This window comes from Onthophagus taurus, chromosome 1 (assembly GCF_036711975.1).
Source record: "Onthophagus taurus isolate NC chromosome 1, IU_Otau_3.0, whole genome shotgun sequence".
Classification (NCBI taxonomy): Eukaryota; Metazoa; Arthropoda; class Insecta; order Coleoptera; family Scarabaeidae; genus Onthophagus; species Onthophagus taurus.
The window spans coordinates 18,748,087-18,773,132 of NC_091966.1; the positions used below are offsets into that span (position 1 = coordinate 18,748,087).

General features: G+C 32.1%; 1 protein-coding gene across 2 annotated transcripts in view; it reads left to right on the plus strand.

Moving 5' to 3' along the window:
- Positions 1-25,046, plus strand: part of LOC111422764 (ankyrin repeat domain-containing protein 11) — a 41,548-nt gene that overhangs the window by 1,698 nt on the left and 14,804 nt on the right. The window lies entirely within an intron of this gene.

Sequence of the window (25,046 nt, forward strand, 5' to 3'; positions counted from 1 at the left end):
AAACCGTGTGTGAAATAGAAACAGCGCATTTTGGTCTATGTAAATCATGTAAATCGAAAACAGTCTAAAATGTGCATCATTCAGATATTTGCTTTAACGTAAATTAATATTGGAATGCAAGTAAATAGTACATGTATTTTCTAATAGATAAAAGTGGCAGTTTGTTAATAAAATATGTAACAAACTAACATATATATGTAATTAACTAACTAGAAGATATTGCAAACTGTTATCTCTCTTGTAGACTACATATTAATCTTTTCTTCTTAACTGGAATGATATCACTTTCATCACTACATACTTCTACTTGCTTTTACATACGATTCAATGTTGGATTTACTAAGGATTTCAGTTTGATCAGATTTTACAGTGATATCTATAATTAACCAATGTGTTTGAAAATTTAAAACCAACCATAGCTCGCGAAAAAGGATTGCTTCTTTTCAGCTGAAGAAGTAGTGACTGATTCTCAAAGTTTTCATAAAGCTTCAAAGCCTTATTTCTAATTGTATTGGCAATTATAAGTACTTTTAATATATAATAAGTACTTTTAAAGATTTTTTTAGTTCCCTTAGGGAATTTTCTAAAAGAGAAACTGCTTCAAATAAATTGGTATTTATCATCTGAAGTAATTTTGACAATGGTAAAATAATAATAATAACCATAATCTAAGAGACAATATAAATTCCGGAGAACTTGTGATTATTAATCCTTTCTGGCAGTAGGGTATATTTTGAGTTGTATCTCATTGCATTGATCACAGCGCATCGGTACTTATTGTATCTTCTGCGGCCCAAGAAAATATTGAAACGAAAAGCTTAGACAAACTGCCTGTATCTAGAGATGATCTTTCTAGTCACCTTCTCAATATGCAAATTCAAAAGAAGTATACCCAGTAGAAATTCCATTATTACAGATGAAATGGTACTTATTTAATTAGTTTACGTCAATCTGGATATTGGTTGAATTTGAAAATTTACTGGGAATTGAGACCTGTTGGAGTTTCCTGCAGCTCCTTATGCTATTATAGATCTAACCATAGTCATGTAGAATCAGTAAAATCTTCTTAAGGATTAACTTCTAATTCTTCCTTTGTGGAGGAGACTTTTTAAATACGCGTTCCATGATAGGATTTATTCCCCTTGAATTGTTGGACTGGTTGTTTTCTCAAGTTGTTTTATTCGCTGAAAGGCACAATGATGACCTTTGTGGATTAATAGAGAGGATTTCTGACATCACAAGTAAATTGCGTTTATGATTTCCTGAGAAATAAAAAACCTTATAAAACTTTAGATATCTTTAACATCCTCGACAATCGCTATCAAGTAATTAACTAGAAGACACCAATGAATTGGGGGTATGTAGTACTCCTATGTAGCATACTAAATAGAATTCAATTATTAAGTTCAATTCTATATCCAGAAAAACACAAATCAAAATCTCCGTTTCTTCATTAATCTTGAAGCTTGATTCAGCTTGATTAACTGAATAGGCGATTCAGTGTACCATATACTAATGACATTGTGCCGACATGGCCTTTCAGAATCTTCTATTTTTAAGTTGAATAGCCAAAAAAAAAACAACATTAAAAAACATTACATGGAATAGCAATATGTGGTAATGGTAAAAGAATATATTCATGACAGTTGAAGCAACACTTGCTCTGGACATTTTTACCCAAACACATAACAAGTGCAAAATTTTTGTTACAATAAAATATTTCTTCTTATCTAGTTTTGTCTAATAATCTGTTTCTTATCTAATATGTTTCATAGTTTTGCTACACACTCAGAAGGTATCAAAGAAGAAATCGATGAATACATAATTTCTGAAGCACAATTTAGGTACCGTCCTTGTCATGTTTCTACTATCCAGAGTTGTATCGAAATCATTACACTGCTGTAGGATTCTAAGCTGTTTTTATTAATATTCTCATATTGCCACTTACATTAAAAAAAATAAAATATCTCATTCAAATACAGATGTGCGCAAATGACGTGTACAACGGAAGACCACAAGTATGTTGACCAAAAATTTGATGATTTAACTCAACTTATCTATATACAAAATTGTTTAGATTAGCCGCTAGAGGGCTTTAGAAATAATATTTCTTTTTAAATTTTTTTAAATAAGTCGAAGAGTCCTCGATGGATTTTATTTCATGCGTTTGTAGTGGACTACAGCTATTTGTGGAATAAACTCTAACTTCGAAAATTATAGGGTGTTTAAAAACTTTGTCACAATAAATTAAGCATCCATATTTCTTTAACCCCTGTATAGACACTACCATTTTTCTTCTGAATACTTACTTTAATTTAGAAACTATTTTCTTACAAAATTTCAGTTGGGTAAACGGTTTAGCCATAAAAAATATTTTCTAAATCCCCAAGCGCGAATGAGTGATGTAAACATGTAAGGTAACACTAATAACGTTTTTTTAAATAGTTGGCCAGGTATAATTAATTTAAAAAAACAAAATCAGTTTATGTCACTTAAACTTGACAGCGTTATTCGTATTTTTCATTTTGCGTTTTATCTTCGATTCATCATGAATTTTCAAAGCCATCTAGCGGCTAAACTACGCAATTTTGTATATAGATAAGTTGAGTTAAATCATCATATTTTTGATCAAGGTACTTGAGGTCTCATCCGTTGTACACGTCATTTCCGGACACCTGTACAATTCATTTATGAGCCAATTAAATAACACAAAAGCAAAATAAGCTGTCTTAATCACAATGGAGACTACAAAGGAGTTTGTGTCATGTTGGATTCCAAGAGCAAGGATTAATTTGTGGATAATCATCTTAAAGATCACCTACGATACGTTGTGGATTTTGAATCTACAGAGTGTTTCGGTGACTAGGGGAATAAACGTAACCACGTATCGAGTCCTCAAATTGCAAAGATACAGGCCATCAAACTTAAGAAATTATAACACATTTTTCTAAATATCTTAAACACTATTTATGGTAAAACGTTGAAATTTGGTACAGTGTAAACTAATATCACGTAAAATCATTAGGCAATTTTTGAGTTGGATCAGTCCGCGGGAATAATGCTATACAGCTGTTCCTAAAATTTGTTTGCTACGAACTTTTTTATTCTATCATAACCCTACATTTATTTTGCAGTGTTTAATAGTAAATTTAGTTTAGAAACTTTTATCACTCTTAGAGAATATTAATAAAAACCACCGTTTTCGTATTAAATGCAGTTATTCAATAATAAAACTAAAAAAAAATAATAATCTGAATTGGCAATGACAAGTGAAAATCGATTTGAGCCGGTCATAACTATTATGTATGCAACATTTCCAAATGTAGATTTAGTTAAATCCATTTTTAATTTGTTTTAGTTGCTTTAATAAAATCCAAAAACAATAAATTAAAAATCAACAAAAAATAAACAAAAAACCGACAACGCTAACAGGAATAATAAAAAAAGTACATAAAATAACAAGACAAGTAATAAAAAATACTAAAGGAAATGTTCAAAAACTTAAATTTCTTTTTTTTTAGTGCTAATATTGAAATCGGAATCCAACACTTTTGCATTTAACACGAAAACGGTGATTTTTATCAATATTATTTAAGAGTGATAAAAGTTTCTAAACTAAATCTACGATAAACTGGATTCTAATGTATAATGTAGATTGCAAATTCAAGCTTCTACATACAGGCTGTTTCATGAGGAATGGTACATACGTTAATATGTTATAGATTTGTTCATTTTAAGCAGAAAAGTTCCTAAAAACATGTGCTCAATTCTCAAAGGTAACTGAGATAGAGCGAGTTAATGCATAAACTGATTTATTTAAATGTGTACAGGGTGTCCAAATTTCGATGGATTTGCAGGGTATCTCAGTTATTATGAAAGATAGAAAGTTGCGGCTTTCGCGAACCTGAGCTACTTTTTTGTGAAACTTACGATGGCGCAAAGCAAATTTTCATAACCCTCTTCGTTTTTGATATACCGGGAGTGTTTCAAAATTTACGATTTTCAGACACCTCCTGTACCTCGGCTATCCGGAAACGTAAAAACGGGTTCTAATAGATTTTTTCATGTAGAATCCAATGGTGCACGTAGAATTTTTCTAGTCATCACGATTTTTGAGTTATAAAGAGTTAAGTATTTTAGAAGTTGAGTATTCAGTATTTGAGTTGTGTTTATAACTCAAAAACCGTGATGACTAGAAAAATTCTACGTGCACCATTGGATTCCACGTGAAAAAATCTATTAGAACCCGTTTTTACTATTTTACTACGTTTCAAACTAAGTTGCTCAAATACTGAATACTCAACTTCTAAAATACTTAACTCTTTATAACTCAAAAACCGTGATGACTAGAAAAATTCTACGTGCAGCATTGGATTCCACGTGAAGAAATCTATTAGAACCCGCTTTTACTATTTTACTAAGTTTCCGGATAGCCGAGATACAGGAATGTCTGAAAATCGTAAATTTCAAACACTCCCTGTATATCAAAAACGAAGGGGGCTATGAAAATTTGGTTTGCGCCATTGTAATTTTCACAAAAAAGTAGCTCAGGTTCGCGACAGCCGCAACTTTCTATCTTTCATAATAACTGAGATACCCTGCAAACCCATCGAAATTTAGACACCCTGTACATAAAATATAGAAATTCGGACTTTAAGGGGGGAAATTCATTTAGAACCGTCAAAAAACTCAAAATTTTTTTTTTCCATAAAAAGTTGCCTGAACATCTTAAGAATGTGATAGCAAAATTTTAAAGCGAAATTCTAAGTACTTCCGTTAAAATAGCGTATTTTCCCGGTGCGTGTTCTTCGTGAAAATCATACATATAAACTATGTGACTCACTCGTGATTCACGTGACTCACGCATGATCACGTGAAATGACATGAAAATGAAAAATTGGACATGTTGAAAAGAGGATGGGCTCCCGACTACGAAACATAAAAGAAACATACAAACTTGGCGGAAAAGGAAAATTAACAGATACTTTAATCAGAAAACTTACGACTTGCTATCCGTAGAAATAGAAACAGTGCAGAGGACATGAAAAAAGCGATAATGGCTACTTATTACCACATGTGCTCTACAGATGAACATCCAAATCACCAATATTGTCCGTCAGGATCCGAGAGCTGGTGCAAGTGGCAAAAAGCTAAATCAAATAGGTCGGATTCCTTGATGAAGTATCCAGTGCCATTGCATCCAGATATTCAGAAACACATATATTCAATTTATGAAGATTTTTCCCAAGAAAATTTATTAATAAGATGTTTGGGGGGGCACACTCAAAATGCCAATGAAAGTTTCAACTCTACTATTTGGCGATTGGCTCCAAAGCACCTGAATTCTGGCTTAAAAATAGTGGAAATTAGTACATATATTGCGGCTAGTTTATTTAATGAAGAACGCAGTAGCATATTGGAAATAATGAGTAAATTAGATCTAATTATTGGAAGGCAAGCCAAAATATACGCTGAACAAATGGACGAACATCGAATTACTCGACAGGAACGACGTAACGAATCTGTGTTTAAAGAAGCTCGAAAAGCACAAAAAGACAAGTTGGCGATCGAAAGTGAATTTTATGAAGAAGCTGAAGGTCTGTTAAATGGTCCGGGTACTAGCCAACAAGTTATTGGTGATTGAAAAAAATTTGGTTTTACGATTTGAAACTTTAACGCGCTTTTTCTCAAATCAATGTATTTACACCTTATAAGCACGATAACTAATAAACTACTTGACCGATTTTCATTAAATTTGTTACACATATAAATAGTAATATCCCCTTCTATTTGAACCTCTAAGTATACATAAGTTATTTTAAAAAATTACTTTTTTATTAATTTATATATCAATATTTTCTTAAAAAGTTATAACATTATTTTAAAACACCTGTATTTTTTAAATGTTTAGCTTTTTTAAACTTTTTTTTGGTTCACATAGAAGATATGAATGTTGGAAACAATTTAAATGCATTCGCAAGTAATTCTAACCACTGTAGCGAATGCTAGAATGTTTGAAACGGAACCGCTCACTCCGTAACGTTCCCCTATCTGATCACTATTTGCCGTTCGCCTATAAAAGTATTAGAATATGTGAATACATATTTTTATAGTACAAAGCATCACTAAATAGTAGTGGGTATCAAAAAGGTTTGAAACTAATTTCAACTTCATGAAAAAATAACTTGAAAATACGCTTATTTTAGCTCGTCTAAATGTACTTCCCCCCTTAAAGGAAGGGTTCGAATATCACACCGCCTAACTCGATGCACTTGGCTGATCTCTTGAAGATATCACGCTCTGTGCTGCGTAATTTATTCTGATGTGCCTTGATTCGTACAGCACTGGGCGTAATACGAGTGATTAGCTCATCACGCGCAATATTACCCATCCACAAAATTTCAATCTCCTGGCAAAGTCTGTTGGTTCAAGGTGTTGTATGAGTACGCAATGTTCTCCATACTTTTACATGAGGAACACCTAGACGAGCATAAAGTCTTCTTGTATTGGTAGATGGACTGTGTTCGACCGACTGAAGAATTTGTTCAACTTCATTCACAGTTTGCACACCTGCACGTTGAGAATGAATACTTGTTCTTAGAACAGAACCGGTTTTATGCAATCTGTTGAATGTTCGAGTAAATCCTCTTGAATCTGGTAGCACTCGGTTAGAAAACTCAGGTTTCCATTGCAGAAACCGTAACAAAACACCATATCAGCAAAGTCCGAATTTCTATATTTTATGTACATTTAAATAAATCAGTTTATGCATTAACTGGCTGTATCTCGGATACCTTTGAGAATTGAGCACATGTTTTTCGGAACTCATGAAAAAACCTGTATAATGATATTAATAATATCCCAAAATAAATACTTAAATGGTGCCTTTTTTATCACGAGAATATCGAAAGATGTAGGACCGTCTGTTGATCTTCAGGGTTACGAAGAAGAACCCCTTTAAGGTAGATCAAATTGCTGGTAAAGATCCAATTCATGAGGAGGCTAACATCATAATAAAGAACATTCAGGCCAATTCCAAAACTTCAACTGCAACGGAGATATTGTTTGAAACTTGGACACCACTATACACAACAAGGATTGGCAAGGAATTAAGAGCCATTCCGTGCAACCTGTATCACAGAAAGGCAGAAAGAAAAAATTCAATGGCTACGAACCTCTCGAGTTAACCGGTTGTATTTTCAGCTGCTCTAGTGACAAAAAGGCACAAACAGTGCAAATTCAAACCTTACTATGGTCTAGTACTAGAGTTTATTTCCTCAAAATTGATCCATGACATTGTGTTACGTTTGAGTTGCAAATGGTATACTTTGGAAACTGTAGAATTCCTTTCCAAAACGATCATATCTTAGACGTCCTGCTTTATCTTCTTGGCCATACATCAATCTTTTTGTGAAATTTATCTCGCATATAATAATCTTGGGCTTCAGATACAGCGTATCTGCATGAAAAGCTTTAACGAGGCTAATTAACTTGAATTGAAAATAAACTTCTACGCAGTTTTGATAAGTTACTTTTGTGTATCTTCAAACATGGCAATAATGCAAACTACAGTATCTTTGTTAATGCGATTGTTTACCATTCTATGGTGATATTATATCTGATCATTATTCTGATAATGTTTGGCTGTATTTTTTTTTAGATTTGTTAACACTATTATTTATTCCCAAAATACCTTAAGATTGTTTTCTTTCAAACTGTACTTTTTGACCATATTATACAAAGAGACTTTCCTTCACCAGATCATTAAATATAGATAAATCTTTATAACGTTACTCTCTTTCGAGCTTTTGACTTTATGCTTACTTCGTTTATAAGGAATAAAGAAAGTATAGTAAAGTAGTATAGATTAGATATGTTAAATCGACGTATTTTGGCCCCTTATACAGGTGTATCAAAAATGTACTCACATTTCGAATGACGAGAAAAACATTATTTATGAATATAGAATAAAATGGAATGGCTTCGAATACAGAAGGCAAATGTGATTGAAGAATCATGTTTGCAAATATTCAAATTGATGCCCATTATTGTTCAGACAACGCTGATAATGCGCACCAAGGGATTTGCAAACGTTACGAAACAGGTTATTAGGAATATCGCGACATTGTCTTTCAATTTACAATTTTAATGCATCGATTGTTCTTGGTTTGGTGCGATAAACTTTGTTTTTGAGATATTCCCACAAAAAGAAGTCCATGGGCGTGAGGTCTGGGGAACGCGCAGGGTATTCAATGGTACCCCTTCGTCCAAGTGTCTGGAAAAGCTGCATCGATGTGAGTTCGTACATATGCGATGGTTAGTGGAGAGGTGCTCCATCTTACTGAACGTAAATCTCGTCGACATCACCAAACATCCTTGAAATTTGTGGACCGACTAACTTCTGAATGAAGCAAGTTGAAGTATCTCTCACCAGTGACAGTTCCATTAAAAAAAATGGTCTTTTGATGCCCAATCCGGATATCCCACACCACACTGTTACTCTTGGTAAGTTTACATGATGTTCAAGTGTTACATGAGGATTTACAGGGCTTCAGTACGTGCAATTATGGCGATTAATGGAAACATTTAATTTAAAGGATGTTCTTCATCTTTTGCACAATTTGCCAGGTACCACAGAATTGCACTCTCCGGTCAGGATTATCTTCGTTGAGAGTATGGATTACCTACATTTCCAGTGTAGAAGCTTCATGATACGATAGACGCTATATTTTGAGATGTGTGTTCCTCGAAGAAATTTCTGTGGTGATCGAAGGAGTGTTTCCTGCACCTGCTCTTCTTTTCCAGGGCTAGTAGATGTCCGTGGAAAAAAAGGTTTCTTGTTGACTGTTCCATCTGCTTCAAATTTGTCTCTTATGCGAACAATGGTCCGTCGCTTGGTGGCGGTTTGCGAATTCCCTTCTGCATCGTCTTTGCACTTCAATGGCGTTTTCGGTCTTTCAATAACAATTCAGGATAAATTTCCTCTCTTCCAAACTAAGTTGATTTCCTGTCATGCTGTGATTAATTAATTACACCTGCAATACAAACAGCATGTTAGCGACAGTTAAAGTGTGAGTACATTTTTTTGAGACACCCGTATATGTGATATATTCTCATAAATAATCTGGCAGATAGGAGATGGCATTCAATTGATGAAGATAATTACAATTACAACATATATAATTTAAACGCATATAATGTTTGGAACAGTATTGGCTAAACTTTTTAAGAGTAACTTTCTAACAAGATTATCGTATTTCTATTAATAAAATTGTTTAAATAACCTTAACAACAAAAAAAACTTCTAATTATAGCCATCAAAACTATTCTTATTAATTTCATATACAATTTTTTAATCGAATTACTTTTTGCCCTAGAAATAGATTATGAGTAAATCATGCCACGCCCAATTAAAATCGCTTTTTACAAACGCCTATTCTAATTATACACCATACCATCGTTACACACCATTACTCTTCTAATTTAAACCTTTTTACTATTCTTTCTTTTCAACCAAACCAGCCAAACGATATAAACAAGTTATTTCTAAGGTGTGTAACATCTCGATTATTCCTTAACGAGAAAGATGTCTCGTCTTTAAACTAGAAATTGTGTATCACAAAGACTTGTAAGGGGAATTCAAGTCTGTTTAAATTGCCCGCTTTTTGTGTTAAACGCCATCTGGTGTGTTTTGAAAGTCTTACCAATTCGATAAAGTCGTGGCGTTTCTGTTTTGTTAGGTTAAGAAAAGAAATTTATATTTTTTAATACATTTTAGTTTCTTATTGAGATGATTATTGATATATGTTTAAGTATGTGAAGGTTCAATTTGATATCGTGAAATATTAAGTTTCATTTTTTCTGTTTTTATCGTTTCGGTGTTGAAATTTTTTGAGGTTATGTTACTATCAAAATGGTTGTAGATTGCGACTTTATCGAACCGGTCGGACCGCAATCCTTAGAACAGATTTGATTATAGTGTTTGCAAGGATTGGATTGGTTTAATATTCTTTGTGACCAATAGCCGATAGTGTTGGTGGTGTTGGTCTGGGGCAAGTGCATTGTAAGTACTCTACGATTAGAGCAAGACCGGCGGCTTGCTCTTACTTCCGACCTGTGAGATGCGTCGAGCATCGCAGATTCACAAAGGTACGTTTCGACTTTTTTTACTCTTCATCTATGTCTCTCTATGAAATCTGTACGAAGCAGTTTCTAATAGTATAGTTTCTTGTTTGGGTTGTGTTTTTTTTTGTACGATACCGATCTCTTTTTGGAGGTATACGTTGCATACACAACCATTTTGTACCCGTCTTTGTACTTGGTAGTGCGAATCATGAATGCAAATTACCATAAATTATCGTACATTGCCCTTTTTTAAATATTTTATGGATTTAAAATACAATTTAATATCCCTTCTAACAAGATTATGAAATGTTTCTGTTTCAATTCTTTTATAATTCATATAGGTATACATATTTCAAAATTTAATATAATTATTATGTTTTATTTATTTAATTTTATCATATCTTTATTTCTATGATATTTTATTGATATGAATACAAATTATATACAGGGTGTTTAATAAAAGCGGATACACGTAGTGACATTCTTCGTTCGATACGTCTTCATGAGGTTTTCAAAGTTCGGATAATCTATTGATAAATAAGCTGTAATTTAGAATAAAAAGGATTTTGAAAACTAGTTTTTTTGTTAAAGTTATTTTCTTTAGCTTTAAAGTTCGTTTTTAAAATTTTTTCATTATCATATCTTCATGAAAAACACATTTGGCAATATAGTAGACAGTTTGAGTAGTTAGTAATTTTAAAAAATTAATTGTGTGTTGTTATTTTTCAATATGCATTATTTCGACAATAATAAATATTTCGTAGAAGTTTTATTGTTTTCGTAGATTGAAATTCAAAAAATATTACGGTACCTACTACAAGTATACAATGTTGCCACATACAGTGTGTTAATTAATTATCGTAACCTTATGTTCTATAGACCTTGCATATTGCAATACGAATACTGTGATATTGGTTGCATACTTGCAATGATGACTTCGGGTGCGATAATTAACTGACACAGTGTACTTACGTTTCTTTTAAATGTTTCCTGAAACCATACGAAGCATGATACAACATTTTAACATTAAGATTTTCGATTCAGAGTTGGTCGAAGAATGTCGCTACGTATATATTATTCGCCAATTGCTAAACATACTGTATACCGGGTGTCCCTGAGAAGTGGCTCACCCCCATATTTTTTTTATTATTAGTGATATAAGAAAACCATTTGGAATGCATAATTAGGCCGTTAAATCGGATTATTACGACATGAAATCATTCTCTTTGTACTTCCGGTTATACCGGATGTGAGTACTAGTTTCGCTATTTTTTTAAATCTATAATTTTTTTTTCTTCAGTTGGGTAGACAGCATAATTTCACATAACTTTTACTTGAACAAATTTTCACGATCGCTTATAATTTATGAAAAAAAAAATTATTTTCGTTATTTTTTAACGTTTTAGTACCTTCGGAATATGTATTACAACTTTTGACGCATTGTAGCTAGGTTAATAGTATAAACTACGCTATGTCCCTCTTGATTTGCTATTTCTCGAGCAGTGATCACTGCTATGCTGTAGTAAGTGGTTCTTTTTTAATAATGGTGTAAATTAATAGTTATATTAAATTAGTTTTAAAAGAAAAACGTTATCAAACAATTAAGTTTAATTCAATTATTTTAGATTTTTTATTTTGTTTCTTTATTTTTTGTTCTTTTACACTAAATGTTCTGTAGCTGATAGTAACTTACAATGTACAATGTCCATTGTACATTATAATTTGGATTGTTTACTTTATTTTGGTTAAAACCTTCCAGGTCACCTGACCTCACACAAATTCTATCTGTATAATACACCAGTAAGGTTTCGTGAGGCAGTAGAAAATAAATCGAGTTAGAAATTGTATTACCTAAATATCTCCGCTGGAATAACGTCGAATCGTTAGACCGACAATACGCAAGATACAATTATGTCAAAATCGAGGCGGGAGCATTTTGAAAATCTAGAAAATTAGTTTTTTTGAACTTATAATTGAATTAAATTTAATTGTTTGATCACGTTTTTCTTTTAAAACTAATTTAATACAACTGTTAATTTACACCATTATTAAAAAAGAACCACTGACTACAGCGTATCAGATATAGAGAGCATATCACTGCTCAAGAAATAGCAAATCAAGAGGGAAATAGCGTAGTTTATACTATTAACCTAGCTACAATGCGATAAAAGTTGTAATACATTTTCCGAAGGTACTAAAACGTAAAAAAATAACGAAAATAATTTTTTCTTCAAAAATTATAAGCGATCGTGAAATTTTTTTCAAGTAAAAGTTATGTGAAATTATGCTGTCTACCCAAATGAAGAAAAAATAGCGAAATTAGTACTCACATCCGGTATAACCGGAAGTACAAAGAGAATGATTTCATGTCGTAATAATCCGTTTTAACGGCCTAACTATGCATTCCAAATGGTTTTCTTATATCACTAATAATAAAAAAATATATGGGGGTGAGCCACTTCTGAGGGACACCCGGTATAGGTATCCCGGAACTCAACGTCAAGCGGGTACTGGGCGAGAGGCCAACCCATACCTGTTCTGGTAAAAATAAGAAAAATATTTCATGTCTCTTAGTTACGTGGTATTTTTAAAAATGTTAAAAATCGTGCGCGTACATCATATCTTTAGGTACTAAGGTCAGAAATGTTCGTGATTGAATCGTGATTTTTTTAATAATGGAATCCTTATTAACTATGCTACTATAGAAGTCACAAATCAAACAACAAAAGTTGTTGGTTTTCCGAGAAAAAATATTAATTTGATTGAGTTAAGGTTAAAAGAATTTATAGAAGTAAAGATAATTTAGCACTTTTACAATGGAAATAGTAATTTATTTATCTGCCTTTACCGGTTTCGCCTTTTTGGCATCATCAGAAAGCAACGTCAATAAACAAATACATGCACACGTTTAAGTTGTTCCATATGACAGGTTAAAAACCCTTTAAGTGGTGTATAAAACAATGTAACAATGAAATTATTTTAAAGAGTGCTGCTTTTATGTCTCACGTGGACTCAAAATGTTTTGCAGCAAGGGTTTTTAACCTGTCATATGGAACAACTTAAAAGCGTAAAAGTGCTAAATTATCTTTAATTCTATCTAATAGAATGGTAAGCAAGAAGAATCCAAATATAAAAGAATTTATGTCTATTAAGTTTGACACACGATTTCTAAAAAAAAAGAGTAGTACAACCTTGGCAAGTAATTGTTTAGTCAAGTTCAAGTCCAAAATGGTACAGAACATGCCTTTTTTTTTCATGAAAAATATCGCCTGTTTTTCAGTGGCACATCATCTGATAAAGTTAAGAGGAAATAAAAACTAAATACAAATAGCATGCGAAAGTATGATTTTTTAAAGAACGTGTTTTTTTCAGAAAAACAGGCAATAATATTTTTTATGTAAAGAAATGTGGCAAGTGTTGTACCATTTTGGAATCTTGACTAAACAGGCCATCTTTTAAAATTACTTGCCAAGGGTGTTGTCGTTGTTGGTTACTATTAAATTGCGACCATTTATGACCGTAGTACCTAAAGATATGATCTACAGGAACGTTTACCATTTTAAAAAATATGTCTATTACCACTTAATTAAGAGACATAGAACGTTGTTCTTATTGTTACAAAAATATATAATTTGGTATTAGTTTTGATTTAATTTCAGATGACACTGCCTGCCTTAAAAACTCCTTTAAAGTAGACATCTTCTTCATCGTTAAAATTTTTACAACTCGCACAACTTAAAATAGTTTGTCTGACATTTTTATATAAATTTGGTATGCCTACCAATCTTCTCTAAAGTTCTCCGTTTCCAAGATAATCACTGTTTAAGGGCACTTTGCAAAATTAAATTATGCTCAGTAAACATTAGTTGGCGTTAAAAATGACTTTATTTGGTCAAACACTAGACTAACACCGTCAATTGGCATTAATACTAGAGTATTGGCATTAATACGAGAGTATTAATGCTAATTGACAGTGAAAATTATTAAAGAAAAACGAAAATAGACTATAAACTTTACCCATCTGTATCTTCCTTATTATTAACAAATGGACTAAGATAAATTGGGTTAAATGGTAATAATTTAATGTAAGGAATTCACTGTTGCTCTGTGTCCCATTAGTAACGGACCATTCTGTATAACACTTATGGTTAATAATTTTCAAGGAAAAATCTTGCAAATAATAAATTGAATTGACACAATAACAACTTATAATATTTTACCGAAAACTCAGTGTGTCAATTCAATTTTTTAATTTCTTTCTAGAAAATTATTAACTTTAGAACGCTAACATCTCATACTAAAATTAGTGTTTCAGAAAATAAATTGCAATTTTGGTTAGAAACCTTTTTGTGGACAGCCTATATTATCAATTTAATGGTGAAAAAGTGCCCCTTTATGTTTATTTTCTAACTGCAAATGCGCTCTGCAAACCAACAGCACATAGCAGAATTATGATTTTTTTCCGATCTTTATACACACTAATAAAAATTTATTTTAAGGTGAAACCGCAAGAATTTCTAGCAAAATCTACAATAGTAGGCCTTATACTACAACACGTATACAATATTACTTTTGAACAATATTAAACAATTTATTTTTTGCCCATAAATATCGTAAAATAAATTATTTTCTCAATTTAAACATATGATGTAATCAAACAATATTACAAAAAAACTAATAACCGAATTGTTACTTTCTGTATATTATACAATTCTACTTACCACCAGCAATAGGTTCTATGATAAATTTTCGAAATATATAAAAGAAGTGTAAAGGAAAAAATCAATTAAAAACCACACTTTTTACCGACGTTTTATCTAGGTGATAACTGTTTACTAAACAATCAATTGACGACTAAAATATTTTGGCGGCGATTGTTAGAATAATTATAAAGAAAGTGTTTCAAGGCACCTTGGGGTTTACTTAATCAAATAGCAATGCAGTAAAACCTCGACTTACGAGACCCCGTCTTACGCGTCCCTGTACTTACGCGGTTTTTTTAACGATAGCGCTTTTAGGTTTTCGACATTGGAATTTATTTAAAAAAAGAAATCTATAAAGAGATTTTCGATTTACGCGGCTACTGTCAGTCCCACCTATCGCGTAACTACGGGGTATTACTGTAATTGCATTTTCAATTTTGGCCAAGATTTTTAAAAAATTCGCCTGTGCGATGCCTAAATTCTCTAAAGCTGTTCTGAATTTCTGCGATGCGTATTTGTCGTATAGCATTTGTTATCCGTTCTTTTAGTATTTCTCGGTTGTTCGGTATTGATTGAGCGAAAACTAGTTCTTTAAGGCGACCCCATACAAAAATATATTGTAAGGTCGTAACAAAATCAGCATCATTAACCATTCAGCTACGTGTGCTGTATAATTTGCAGGGCATCCATCTTGTTGGAAGTAAATTGCCTGTCTTTCTATCAGCGGCATGTCGTCTAAGTATTCTTCCCTGAACCTTTGAAGTAGTTGCAGATAAGAATACTAATTTAACGGCCCCTTTAGGAAGAAAGACCCAATAATACCTAAACGGTATGAAATGGCACCACACATTCACTTTTTAGTAATACTGTCTTTTACAGTTGATGTGAAAATTTGGATTTTCCATGGACCAGTAACGACAATTTTGAGAAGAAATAACACCATTTGTACTAAAAGATGTTTCGTCCGAAAACACAATCCTTTTATAAAAATTTCGTTCTTCAATACATTTCTCTCCGATGGTAAAACAAAATAATAATCTACGGCCTTCATCGCCTTCTTCAAGGGTGTACACAAATTTTGGTTTGAATGACAGTCATACGTGTAAAGTTGGTATTAGGAAATCTCTCGTTAAATTGCTGCACCACTGCTCTTAGTGTACTTTGCCCAAGCCCATAACACTGCACGACGTAAATTTTCTGTTCTAAGGTTAACGTAATGCAGGAGGAAATGTGAACTAAAACTGAGGGATAATACAATTTATTTGTCAATATTTGCAACTACATACTTAAGTATTTTTTTTTTCATGACATTTTTCATTGTTTTTATTCTTCACTCTGATCTAATCTAAAAGATGGTGGTTTAATCAATGTAGGTATATCTTTTTTGAAATTTTGCGTAGTGTCATAATTTCTCATTCTCAATAACTTTTCTTAATGATATTTTGCCATATCATGAACAAAAAGCTTACTTTAGCTGAACTAAAAATAGTTTTCGCGTCACTATCAAGGCCGAGTTGATTTTCAAAATATGAAAATATATTTAAAAGGGGGCGTGATGGCTCAGCGTGTTAGCTCTCGGGTTAACACGCAGACGTCCCGGGTTCGAACCCCGGTGAATTCACGTTGAGTCGCCCCCCGTCCTTCGGAGGGGACGTTAAGCCGTCGGTCCCGGCAACCAGTCTAACATCTCTGGTTGTCGTTAGCACGCATGTGTGTGAGGCTCGACTTATAGGGACGAATGCGCGTGAGCGCCCTCTGACCCCTCGGGGTCGGGGCGGCGGTAACTCGTCATTGGAAACGAGTAAGCGGTATCGTCACCTAACGAGATCTTCTCTACCATCTCGAGCCTCCAAGGGAGTATGCACAAGGGGCCCACTGGGGCCTAAGTGCGCGTAAAAATTACGCACCCCTCTCTCTACATACATACATATTTAAAATTCTCTCCACACCAAGCAGAGCTTAATTCCTTAGCCTCTTGTAACATCTATCCTGGGACACACTGTATGCATATGGAAAAATCCCTGAAACGGGTCTAAAGATTTAAATCTTTTGCAATTTTTTGTTGTAGATTTTAAAATTTTTCCACCATTTTTAAACGAGTTATGACGTTATTGATATTTTTTTCAAATGGCCATCCCCCATTTTTAGTACGGACTATGAAAGAGGTTTTTTTCGGAATCTAGTACAGTCAGTATTAATATTGGTTACATAAGAAAATTTTGAGAAAAATTACTTCGAAATTTAACTACTTCAAATTTGCTTGATATGATAAAAATGGTAGTAGCCATGAGTAACTATGGTAACCAATTATTTTAACAATTTCCTTAGTGTCAAAAAGTGATTTAATAAAGCTTGTTGAAGTGTGGTGGCGCGACATCTTGTTGGAATTACTGCCATTGGAATTAAGTTATGTCAACATTATGATATCGTTTTGAAAAACTCTAAACGTCTCTCTCCAGTTAAGGTTTCCTCAAAAAAGTAATGAGTTAGCTATCAGGATATGTTCCATTAAAGAGGTCAACTTCTTACTAAATCAGTTTTTGACACTTAGGAAATTGTTTAAAATAATTGATTCCCATGATTACTCATAAATTAAGTAGCTGTTTATTTGAAAGCTATTTTTATAATGTCCACTCTTTCATATTCCGTAATTAATATGGGGGGATTGCTACTTGAAAAAAATATGATGACGTAATAACTCGTTTAAAAATGACGGAGAAAATTTAAAATCTACACCAAAAAATTTAAATCCTTAATCCGTTTCAGGGATTCTTCCATAAACCGTTCATAATGATTTTATCGCCTATATCCGCTACTTTACGGACACACTGTATATGTAGGCCATTTAGAATGGAATTTCTGAGTAAAATTTTTTAAGACGTGATAAACACTGTTCGTGTGGTAGTTAAAGCGATAACAAGTTATTTCTGAGTCATTGTTGAAGTACGAAATGAAAATTCCTTTCAAAGAATTTCAATCGATTATTAACCATGGTTGAAATAAACGTTCTTTGTTTATGTGCTAATATTGTTTACTTAATTAAATCCTTAAAAGAAAATAATTAAGCGGACGTCAACTGAAATATATGCAATGAAGATTTATTGCATTTAATGTTTGTTTAGATACACAATTTGTTATCTTCAACATTTTAATTATTATTAACCAACTTGTGTGCTTTGACGTTGTTAATTTAAGAGGATAACCTATTAGCAAAAACAACGAATACCATTTTATTCAGCCATCGTTTAAAATTTTTGTATGTTTGTTACATCAAAATTTCTATTCTTTTATATAGTTTTTAGTGATGCATTTAGTTTTTTCAAAAAATGTCGCGTAACGTTTCTAAAATCACGTTTTAAAAAATTTTTAAAAACGGAATGCATCACGAGGTAGTGGAATGTAAAGTAAATCATATTTAAAGAGTTCAATTTTTTTATTAAATGCAGCAAATTTAAATAAAATGGGTTTAAAACGTGTAGTCCGTTTTGATTGCTTGTGGAGTATAAATACGGCAACATCGCAAATATTGCTCCGTCCCAAACATTGCCCGAGACATAGTGGAGCTCGGTATTCTCAGTAACCGAGACGTCGGCGTAGTGTCTCCCAAGAAAAACAAACCTGAAGCGATTAATATTTTCGGATAGATCAAAAAATTTTTATATCATTAATTTAAATTTAAACATTTAATTTACGTAGAATGCAAAACAATGTCTAAATGTGGCAAAACATTTTTAATAATGAGAATATTTGCACAATTATCTGATCATCTACTATTAGATTAATTATTAAAATAAATACAAAATAAAAATATAAAGCAGCACCAAAGGTATATTTTAAAATAAATAATACAATATAAATAATAAAAAAATATATTAACTCATAAAAAACTAAAAATTTTCTTAATAACAATTTTTAAATTTTTTCAAACATTTTCTGATATAAGGGTACTAAAATTTTACATCGTCGTAAAGAGAAAAACAATCTCTATCAAATGAGCCTAACGAAAGGGTATATTGCCATTTAAAAAAATTCAAGTGTTATTCATTGCTCATTTGTTTTCTGAAATATAAACAATTGAATGCTGTCTTATTATGGCAAATAAAATATTAAACAACTTTTGTATAAAATGTTTTTTTATAAAGTCAACATTTATCGAGATATATACTATATTCCATAAATAATGGGCACCCTATATATGGTGTTTATATATGGGTCACAAAATATATGGTGTTTCTGTAAGTGGTGGCATAATTTCAACCACATATACTGCTAGAGCAAAAATTATGACAGCTAGTCTAAACATTTTTAATCTTTAAATACAGGTTGATTTATTAGCTCACCATCAAACTTTGACATATGATAGCTAATCCAATTACCAAAAAAAAAAATGTTAATGAACATATATCCTATTTCAATTATTTACGAAATTATAACACTTTAAAGTTTTCTGCAGCGAATTTATTAATAGTCAGTAAAATCAAACATTCAACAAAAACAAAGTTGTCATTGTAATATATCAGTTTGCTGTAAGGTTTAATTATTACATACAAGAAGAAACTTAAAATGTACGCTTATAGCACTGAAGAGTATGCTGATATAATTTTCGTGTATTTTTTTTTGCAATTGAAACGGTCGACAATCAGTATCAGAATATCAAGAAAGATTTCCACAGCGTCATTTGCCATATTATTCAGTTTTTAGCGATTCTTTCAGAAGACTTTGAGAAACAGGTAATCCTATTCGACCGCATGTAGTTAATGTAGCGGACGAAGAAGCTGTAATTAATGCTGTCATTGATAATCCTTCCATTAGCACTCGAAGAATAGCACACAACATACATGTACGTCAACATTTTGCATGGCGCGTATTGAATCGACAAGTCCTTCATCCGTATCGTAAACAGAACGTTCAAGCTCTACAGCCAGGAGATAATCAGCAACGGTTAGCATTTTGTGAATGGTTATTGTAGTAACATGCCCAAAATAATGACTTCATTTCAAATGATCGCTGGACAGATGAATCATGTTTTACAAGAGATGGTATAAATAATTACCACAATGAACATATCTGGGCATTACAAAATCTGCATGCGATTAGACCAAGGAAATTTCAACAACGTTTCAGCATCAACGTTTGGGGTGGATTATTTAACAACAATTTACTAGGTTTGCATGTACTTGATGGACGTTTGAACGCTGTAAACTACAGATTTTTTTGAACAACACACTTTTTGATTTACTTGAAGATATACCTCTTAATGTATGTAATTCAAAATATGTGGTACCAGTACGATGATGCCCCCCTCATCGCGGAAGAGTAGTTGTCGAGTGGTTAAATAAATATTTTCCAAACAAGTGGATTGGTAATGGTCCATTTGCTTGGCCACCTAGATCCCTCGACCTTAATCTATTGGATTTCTACTTATTCTGTCATATGATACAAATTGTGTATTAAGTGGAAATTAACACACGAAAACAGTCATTAAACAGAATACAAATGGCTGCTACTGGAACAAGAAATCAACCAGACATTTTAATTCGGCTGAAGAACTCTTTAATTCGTCATTGTGAAGCATGTATTCCTTCTTCAGAAGGAGTCTATTTTGAACAATATTTGTAATATTTATGTGTTTTAAAAATAATGTAGCAGTTAATTATGATATAAAAATGAAAACTTTAAAGTGTTATAATTTTGTAATTAATTAAAATAGGACATATGTTCATTAACATTTTTTTTTGTAATTGGATTAGCTATCATATGTCAAAGTTTGATGGTGAGCTGATAAATCACCCTGTATAAATCAATAAATGGTTAAGGTATAGATTATCTGTAATAATTTCAATGATTTGTCATATACAGATAAAATTTGGTATACTGTGCAATTTTATAATGAGGAATCTGATAAGATCGGCATCCACCAACATCCCTTTTCGTGAAAATATATAATTTTAACTAACAATTGATAATAATGAAATACTAGCAATAACAGCTATGTTCCAAAAAGCGGCCCCGACTCGTATTCAAATGCATTCAACTAAGAATAAAATCAACGTCGCTGATTGTCGGGGAATTACCCGACAATCGGACAGTCCTGGTCGCCATCGGCCTGGCGCGCCAGCCCGATCGAGTACACGTGGAGCGGTGTTGCCGCATTAAGCGTGTTCACGAGGGAATCTCGTTTCGAATTTTTCGCCAGCTAGGTAGGCCTCTTAATCTTATAATTTTTTTTAAGGTTTGTGAATAAAGTTTTTGAAGGTTTTGTTTTCACGAAAAGAATTTATAACATGATTCATTTATTGACCTTGAAATAGAAAGATGTATATGAATGTTGATTAAGGAACCATCTGAGTTTGCTTAAAATAAATGAAATTGTAAATAGTACTAATTTAATTCATTCAAACTACTTTCTAAGATTTAATTCTCATAAGTCTTCTAAATTACAATGTAACCTAATACATATTAGTCAATGCTTGTCTTTTGCATTTCTGGATTCCTTGAGTAGAGAGGCCAAAATAATTTTTTCTGTTTATCGATATACATATTTTTTAACTTTATTTCGGTTTATGAAAGAGATAGCTGATTAGTTGAGTGAATATTTTTTTGAGCAATTATGGCCATAACTGTTTTTTCTCGAATTGCTTTAAGGTGATGATTTTACTTATATTTATGGTATTTTAATTTGGCCATTCTAGTAATTAGGTATTTTAATTAAAGAAAAATTTCGGTTCCACGCTTTTCTTTGTATTGCTTTTTGTCGCAACTTTGCGATATTTTTATTTATTTCTTAAAAACTATCTGACGAAAAAATTTCAATTTTAACCAGGCGATAACCTTGTATTTTTAATTAGGAATATATTTTATTTTTTCGATATTACATATAGTTTTGCGGTTTAGTAGGATGCGGTTATGTCAAAAACAGCTGGGTGAATTTCAACGCGGTTTTTACCAAAGTATGCATTTGATAACAACAAACTTTACCACAATTTTTGTCATGTCTAAACTGAGGGGCCTTGACTTTTGGTACGAATGGTAGGGGTTTCAGCTTATGTAAACCTGAAGCATTTATACAACCCATAAACCGTCAGTCGTTGCTTTGAAATTTTTAATCCAGGAGCAGTTATTTCAGGTTTTGAGACTTCAGGTTTGTTCGGCAATAAGCACTAATACAATCCTGTCGCATTATAAATATGATGCCTTTTTAGGTCATGCTTTTGAATGATACGTTTTAGATTCTTTTTAAAAGGGTCTACTACGTCTGTGTTGGCTGATAATTTCTCCCCTGTGATTTTCAAAAACCTAAAGCTACGACGGCGTTAAATATTTGCAGCCAACCATGACTGGCTGTGAAAGTATTAATATTCAATTGTTTTGATAGTAACAATGCCTTTTGTTTCAGCATATTCCCTGAAATTCGTGAATTCTTTTGTCTTTGTTTAAGAAACTAATTGTACAATTTCTCTTCTAAAAGCGGAAATGCTGACTTTATCAAGCTGCATTTGTTGATGGTTTTAGCTTGCGTGTTACCGTATCGATTTTTTTTATACCACAACTTCACAAAAACATTCCCGTTTTACATTTTTCGATTATATTGGCTTTTTCCTTAACCTCAATAATTTCATGTTCACACCACCGACAGACTTCTATTCACGAGTGTACTGTACTTCAAATTTGCTTCCACTGATAAAAGTACAGTATCCATGAGCGGGAAAGAATAGAAATTCTGTCTATGGTTGGAGTTGATAGAACTCGAACTCTTCACAAGGCATGGGGTCGCGCGTTATCCATAAGGAGAATTGCTTTCGGAGGTAACTCCTGAGCACGTAGAAAACATCTCACCTACAAACATCTACCAACATATCCTGATACCAATCCATTAGCTAAAGTATGGAAAACCGAGTTGTGCCTAAATTTAAAAATCATGGGCATGTTCGAGATCTCTCGAAATCTGGCCGATCAAATGTTTCAGGGATAAATTATTTATAATTTTATCGATTATATCCCGTACTTTACGGACGCACTGTATAAACAAGCCTTCTTTCCATAATGATGTTTATTATTTTCATTCAGTAATCTTGTTTTTTTGTAAAATTTGTTACCCTACTTTTACATATCATTATTTGTGGTTTTCAATCTCGTACGATTTGTGGGCAGGTTTCCGATAATCAGATATCCATAAATATTATTTTAATTTAACCCATATGTCGATATAATACTTCTAGAAGAATGAAATATGTTAACTTCTAATGTTATACTCTATGTAAATACTATTTGAAACATACCATGTATAACTTTTATAGTTGGTGTGAACTTGTATCGTATTTAGTTACCACCAGGAAATGATCTGAGTCAACGTCAGCTAAAACATCATGCTTGGTGTTTACTGTTCATATCGCCAATTATTATTGTTAGTTCTTTGACTTTAAATAATTCTTCTCCATCGCTTTCTAAAATCATTTTCTTTGGTTGTTTATACACCGCCGCGATTTTAAACATTGCGTTATTTGTCGTATCGATTTTGATTCATATTATTTCGCTGTTTTTGCAATTGTATAGTTGCGTTTCATAATGTTTCAGGTATTTTCTAACCAGTACGGCTACCCCTTCAAATGCAATTCTAATGTAACCACTTTATTATCACTCCATTTGCAAAATATAATTTATAGTATGTTCTATTCTAAACAATACAACATGTTATACCTATACTTGTTCTAAATATGTTCTAAACCTATTCTAAACATGTTATCATTGGAGTAAAAAAGTAATGGATTGGGTATTTTGATTAAAGGAAAGAAATTATTATGAACGATTGCTTTGTTTTTGCTTTGAGTGACGTCGTTGAAATTTGTTTATTGAGTTATAAAACAACAACAACTTCCGATGTATTTGTACTCCCTACTGCCCGTTTCAAGTAAACTGATTAAAAACGTAATAGTAATGTGAGCACGTGTCATCACACGTGCTCACATTACATTTGACAATAATCTGTTTCCATCTTTAAAGAACACAGATAAAAGTCTTGTAAAATATTTAAATTTTTTGTGATGTTTTTATTAAACGATTAAGTTTACAATACGTCTGTGGAAGTAGTTAATTTTCTATCATTATATTTTTTTGGTCTAATACGGAAAAAAGCATGAATTTGTTATAATTCGTGCAGTCACTTGTCCTAATGTATATGATAAAATTGCCGTTGGTTTATTCTCAGCCAAACACGAATTTTTATTGCCTAATGATTGGTAGTTTTTGGGGTACTACATATCCACAAAACCGCAGAGATTAGATGAAAACGCTAGGACAAGCTATTACCATGATTTTGTTACACAGTGTTGATTATATAAGTTCAAATGTAAATATTATTATATATCTCGGAGGTAAAATGTTGCTAATTTGATCTTTAAAAGAGATAATTATTTAAATACACAACTAATTAAATTAATTTATTTCTGATTTCACGAAAATTATATCTATGTTGCAAAATGTATTTATGCGTTTTAAACTTGAAGTAGTTATCGATTTAAAATAAATTGAATCGCTGTAAGATTTTAATTAATATCTTCTTCATTTACGAAATAATGAAAAGAGATATCAAAAATTACTCAAACCTGTTTCAATAATTGACTAAAGTAAAATATACAATTATTATTATTGATTAAATATCGTGTTCGTATTTTATTCAACATAAAATTCTATATATATTATTCTATCTGAATTGTCCTAACATTGTTATGTTTGATGTCGAATAAATAAAGTTGGACATTAAAAAAAATCTTATATAAGATGATAAAATGTCAATATCTGTTATTACCACATTAAAGTCTCCTAGTTTTAAAGGGAGAGAGATTATCCTCAGGCAGCCAAATTTTGCAGAAGCGTATAATGTCTTATTTGTTTGTTTAACGGTTTTCAGTTTTTTTTGTTTGAGTTAGTATATAATTTACAGTTGTTAAATCTGAATGAAATGAATTAAATCCTACCTTGTTATACTGAGTTTTGTCGTTAATTGCAGTAACTATTTGAGTGAAGATGTCCAAACACTACATGTAGCCTACACAAGAGTACTGTGTGTAAAATGTGTACTGTTTCGTGTTTTATTTTTAAAGTGACACAATTACAAGGCTTTAAAGCAACTAAAAAGTAATAAAGAGATTCAAAAATACAACAAGAAATTCATTACGATGTGATTGATAGAATTTAAATAGCTCCACTATTTGGGCAAAA